Below are 6,000 nucleotides of genomic sequence, written 5' to 3' on the forward strand. Positions count from 1 at the left end.
AGGGGTGGGAGAAGAGAAGGGAGGAAGGAGGCTTTGTGGCCTTTGTGGCAGAGAGCCTGGACTTCGTAGGAGGCAGAGGCCCGGAAGTCTCGCTAAAGGTGCTGAGGGACCACACCCATCCTGACTGTGCAGGGAGTGAGTCTGGGAGAGGCAGACCAGGAGGGCAAAAGGTGGAGGGAGGCTGCGGATACCAGGGGAGGCTGCAAGCCGGAAGCCCTGACTCAGGCATCGTCAGAGACCCTGGGCCTGGCCCCGCAGCCTCACGTCCCCCTTCCTGGCGTAAAAAGTGGAAAATTTGGATTTGCTTTTTGGAGTTGTTTTGAGCTTGACCTAGGTAAGGAAGATGGATGGGTCCTTCCTTAGGATGGCCAGCTTTCATTTCCCGTGCGTTCCGACTTCCTTGCATTCACGGTTGTAATCGCTTTGTGCACTGAAGGCCTTGTTTGTCTTTGGCTGGGCGGTTTCTCGTTCTCGGACTTTGCTCTTCGGTTGGGGTTCCCACTGTCTTCTCTGCTTCCTCAGTGGAGGAGGTTTCCAGTAGGCAGAGTGTGCAGAAGTTTTGAACACCAGTGACATGGGGGCGGGGCAGGGAGGCTCCCATCCTTGGGCCCAAAGGGTCTGTTTGGCTCACTTGTGTGCCCTAATACCCAGGACAGTGCCCGGCACCTGGTTTGTGGTCCCTAAATAATAGCTAAATGGATGCTTATCGAATGCCTGAATCTCTGTCCTTCCAAGTCCCGGGTATGTTGTGGGGGTCCAGTACACCCCGCACCTCCACCATAGCCTGAATGTCCAGGATTTGGGAACAGGGGCAGGAGCGACAAATCATGGAGGAGATGATCATCTCAGCCCTCCTCAGGGTTGACCTGTCATGTCTTTGGTGCATTCCAGGAGGTCTCATGCTGTGGCGAGTGTGGCCAGGTGACCTGTGACTGTGTACACAGGGAGTTGGGGTGGGATGGGGTGGGGTGGGGGTGCTGGAGAGGTGTTGCCTCCATTCCACATCTCTGAAATGTGCTGGCCTCTGTCTGGAAATTGCTCACTTTTCTTATCAGTGGGCTTGGCGGCCGTTGGGGAATTTCTGGAGGGAGGGGCTCCTGGAAGGAAACCCCCAGCAGACCTCCGTTTCCCTAGAAGCCCAAACACAAAGGGTGGTATGGAGCTGGAGCCACAGAGGGGCTGTTTTTTCCCTTAAGAACAAGCCAGATCATGTCAGAAAAAGGAAGGCTGTTGTCCTTGAATTTCATGTGTTGCTCTGACCGATGGTCTCAATGGGTATGGGATCGTAGCAGTTGGGGGTGGACAGAGCAGAGAGTCTGCATTCATTAGTGGCAGTCCGGTGGCTGTGATCCCCCTGGGGGCAGTTAGGAGGACCCAGATTGCTCTGAAAAGCCACAGGGCAACCCTGGGATTCGGGTGTTACATCCTCATGTGCCTAGCAGTACTCAGAGAGGTTAGGAGCCTGTGTGAGGTCACACAGCATGTGTTGACGGAGCTGTGATTTGAACCCAGCCAGGTCTCTGGCTCCAAAGCCATGTTAAAGCCTCCGCCTCGAAGAGAGGGACAGCAGGCTATCCACAGGTCTGCCATCCTCAGTCTTGTTCTAGATCATTCCAGAGATCTGAGCTTACCAGTTCTCATCGGAGTTTACTGTTTTCACATCCCAGCCTCCTTGGGGGGGTGCCTTCTCCCATGTGTGCTGCTGAGTCTGTGAGAGGTCGTCTTCCCCCATGGAGATGGGGTCCTCCTGGTGGGGTTTCAGGGTACCACCCATCCTGCCTTTGGGTAGGGCAGTGAGAACCGGGGGCTCCAGCGGAGGAGAAAAGGTCTCTCTGCTGGGATCTGGGAAGAGGAGCAAAGTCAGTACCAAAAGCTGGAAAAAAATCAGCAGCCACAGGACACAGACTGCTTCAGTCATGGGGCTGTGTTTGTCCTTGGCTGTGTCAGAGCTGACCAGGCACGTCGTCTCTGGGCTGCACCAGCACACAGAGCCACAATGCTGTGCTTACCCCGAGGTGAGGACCCTGCACCAGGCTCTTGCCCTCCCTCACCCCTCCCAGAGCCTGCCCCAGAAAGCAGACTGAGGTGGTGGCTCTAGCTAGGGCCTGAGGTCCCCCACAGGCCGAGAAACAGTCCCTGTTTGCCTCCCAGGGAGGCAGAGAAAGCTTTTTACAGAGAAAGCTTAGGACAGAATCCCGTTCACAGGACGAACATCTGTGGAGTGCCTGCTGAGAACCAGGTCTCCAGATAGAGGAAATGGCCACTTCACCCCCATGGGTGGTGGGAGTTACTATCAGAGAACAGAAAGAAAGTGTTGGGGAGGATGTGGAGAAATGGAAACTCTGTGCCCAATGGATGGGAAGGTAAAATGGTATGGCGACTCCTCAAAAAATTAAAAGTAGGACTACCGTTAAGATCCAGCAGCTCCACTTCTGGTAGGTGCCACCGGCATGGGAAGCAGGGGCTCCAAGAGACATTCACACCCCTCTGTTCACAGCAGCGTTATTCCCAGAGCCAGAAGTTGGAAGCAGCCCAAGCGTCCACCAACGGATGAATGGAGAAGCAAAACGTGGCGTAGGCACACAATGGCGTATTATTCGTCCTTAAAAAAAGGAAGGAAATTCTGACACCTGCCACAACATGGTTGAACCTTGAGGACATCATGCTACGTGAAATGAGCCAGTTGCCACAACAACGAAAATACTGTGTGGTTGCACTTAGAGTGGTCAAAGTTATGGAAGCAGAAAGGGGAATGGCGGTTGCCAGCAGCTGGGGGAGGCGAAGGGGGGGCAGTGTTTAATGAGAGCAGGTTTCGGTTTTATGGGATGAAAAGAGCTCTGGGGATGGCTGGTGATTGTGCAAGAACGTGAGCGAGCTTCATGCCACTGAACTGTATGCTTAAACACGGTCGGGATGGCGAACTTGAAATTCTGTGTATTTTACTGCAATTAAAGGTGATGATAATAAGCCAACTCAAAGCAAAGTGAGATACAGGAACCCCAGGGGCTCCTATAGGCCAGACTGGCACCAAGAGCTGTGCGTCGTATTCTTGAATCCCCCACCAACCTCCGTGGCACAGCTCTCTCCTTGAAGACAAGGAAACTGAGGCTTAGAGGCATGACAAGTCTTGCCTGAAGGCCCCCAGCCAGGGGGTAGCAGGCCAGGATTTAAAGCATCTTTCTGTTCGAGGCAATAGCTATGTCATACTGTAGCACTAGGGGCTGGGGGCTGAGGATTTCGGTTGCGGCCCGTCACACTCATCAGACAGCAGAACGGAAGGAGCGGTGTGATTAGTTGTGGAAATGTACGGAGAGATCAGAGAGGCCTGAGTCACTGAGGAGGCTTTGTAAAGGATGGGGTAAGATTGGGTAAAACTGGAGGTCCTGGCTGATCTGCCATCGTCACCCCCACACCTAAGAGGAGTTGAGTCTTTATACACTGGGGGGACGAACGAGAGCGCAGGCTGGGGATGGGGCTTCCTTCGGAGGAAGGGTGGAGGAAATGATGGGGAAGGAGGTGGTCTCGGAGGGGCAGCCCTCTCCCCATCCTCCTCCCTGAGGCTTAGCATTGCCACACACCCTTTCATTTGAGTCCCCCAGCTGTCCTCACTGGGGAGATGTTATTATGTGCCCTGTCGGGGGAGTCCTTCTCTCCTTCCTCCCCTCTCAGCAAGCACTGCAACTGGGCTTTGACAATGCTGGTGGGTGGGGAGCACTGAGATTTGCCCACCCAGAGATCCCTGGGCTTGGGGAGGGTTGTCAGATTTTCTAAATAAAAATACAAGATACCCAGTTAAATTTGCATTTCAGGTCAACAATGAATGATTTGTAGTGTAAGTCTGTCTGTCCCCCTTATTGCATCTATACTTGATGTGACAAGGCCTACACGTGGGACTTGTGGCAGCTGGATGGACATGCTGGGTGTCTCTGGTCAGGGGCTTCCTGGCCTCAGGCGGAGCCAAGCCTACCACAGATGTTGGTCCTTGAGTACAGACGCAGCCTGTCACAGCTCTGCTGAGATGTGTGAGGCAGCCTCAGTCGGGCCTCTACCCAGTGTGAGTGACCAGGCGGACAGCAGGGGCCCTAACTGGAAGGTGTGAGTAACACCTGCAGTGCTTCTGACACTGCTCTGTGTGCCAGGCAAAGCCGGCTGTGGGAGACTGGCCCTGTCAACATGTTGGGGTCTGTGTTCCAGATTGGGCATGCTGTTCTCTGCGTGTGCCTTTCCCATCGCCTACCTATATTGCCCAGATCCTCAGACAGCGCTCCAGCTCCCAAGTTCCCTCTCCTATGTCTACCATCCCATGCCTGCCTTACCAGGGCACCCCCAGGTCATGAAAAGCATGCCCTTGCCTTTGAGCCTCCCAATCAATCTTTCTTCAGCTGTTCCCTCATCCATCCATCCATCCATCCATCCATCCATCCACTCACCCACCCACCCATCCATCCATAACAAATATGTGTTGAGGCTTGCTATGGGCCACTGTAGCAGGCATTTTGCTGTATAACACCTCAGCTGCTAGGAGGCATTAAAAGAATTTTAAAATGTGAGTTTCTGACAATAGCCATCAGCTATAATTCTTGGTTAAGCGTAGGTCCTGATCTCCTATGTTTAGGCATCAGGTGGTTTTTAGCCTTGCCCTTTACATTCCAGCCACTCCTCTGGGGAATTACCTGGAGGTGACTTCAGACTGTGAGGAAAAGGGGGTAGGAACACGGAGGAAGCCAGGAGACCCATGGAACCTCAACAGTCAGGAGCTAAGCTGGTTCTGCCAAGGTGTGGCCTCTACCTTATCCAGGTGCTCACCCAGGAGGCCTTAGGGCACATATCCTAGAGGTCCCAGACCTCTGGTGCCTGGCCTGGCTCCTGCCCATTGCAGGTGCTCAGTGCAGACTTGAAACTGACCATCAGAGAAGACTGAGGTCAGAGAGGGGAGGTATCTTGTCTAAGGTCACGCAGCTTGCAACTATCGGTGGGAAGTAGTAGAGACTGTGTAAAGAGAATGGATTTTGTTGTCAGGCTCACCTGGTTTGAGGCCCCATCTGCCTATCAACCTCACTGCCCTATCTGTAGATAGGAACTCACAGCTCCCTCTCAGACTATGCAGCCATAAAGGATGTCGTGATGACGTTATAAAGGGCTGGGCACAGGACCTGGCACCATGCCAGCCTGAGCTGCTCAGGGGGAGGGTGGACCTTGGTCTCAGCTGAGAGGCTCTCCACAGCCTCCCCTGCCCCAAACATGTCCCTTCCGAGCTCTGGGCCTCTCCTCCTCCCTGTGGGAGGCGAGGACAGGCAGGAGTGAGACCAGAGGGGCAGAGAGCAGAATTCCGACCTCTGGCCAGCTGGCCCTTCCCATCCAGCTTCCAGGTCTGGTTTGCACAGCTATCTGGAAGGTAAAATGCTTCCTACAATTTATGGCCCTGAGTGCCAAGACCGGGATTGTCACCTGCCCAGATTGTGCAAGGGGGCTTTGTGCACTCCCCTACCCCTGTGCGGGCTTTGATCTCAGTCCCAGGAGGTCAGTACCAGATCTGTGGCTGTTGATTGGTTGATCACAGTGCAGCTCCACGAAGATGGAAGGGAGGGGAGAACATGCACTGACAAGTAGTGGGGATTAGCGATAATGAGGGAGACTTAGTATTTAATGACAAGACAGATTTGACTTCATTTCTGGGAGATCGTTTTTTGTGAGTGATGGTGGCAGAAAGATAAATCTAGCTAATTCAATAATTTAGAATAGAAATGAGTCATTTTTTTAAACATGTTTCCCAAGTAGATGAATTTCTTTTAGAAGATGAAAGCTCATCCTCTAACTAATTATTGGGCCTCTGCCTTTCCAGAAGAGCCATTCGCAGGAACATCTGGTTAGCTCCTGGAGCTGGCTGGGGCTACAGTGACCACAGAGACGGACGATCATGAGGAAAAGAGGATCTCAGTAAGACATGTAACAAAAAGTGGTTTTTAAACCCCCTAGTAAGTCTTTTATAGTGAGAATACC

This window comes from Lutra lutra, chromosome 3, assembly GCF_902655055.1.
Source record: "Lutra lutra chromosome 3, mLutLut1.2, whole genome shotgun sequence".
NCBI classification, from domain to species: domain Eukaryota; kingdom Metazoa; phylum Chordata; class Mammalia; order Carnivora; family Mustelidae; genus Lutra; species Lutra lutra.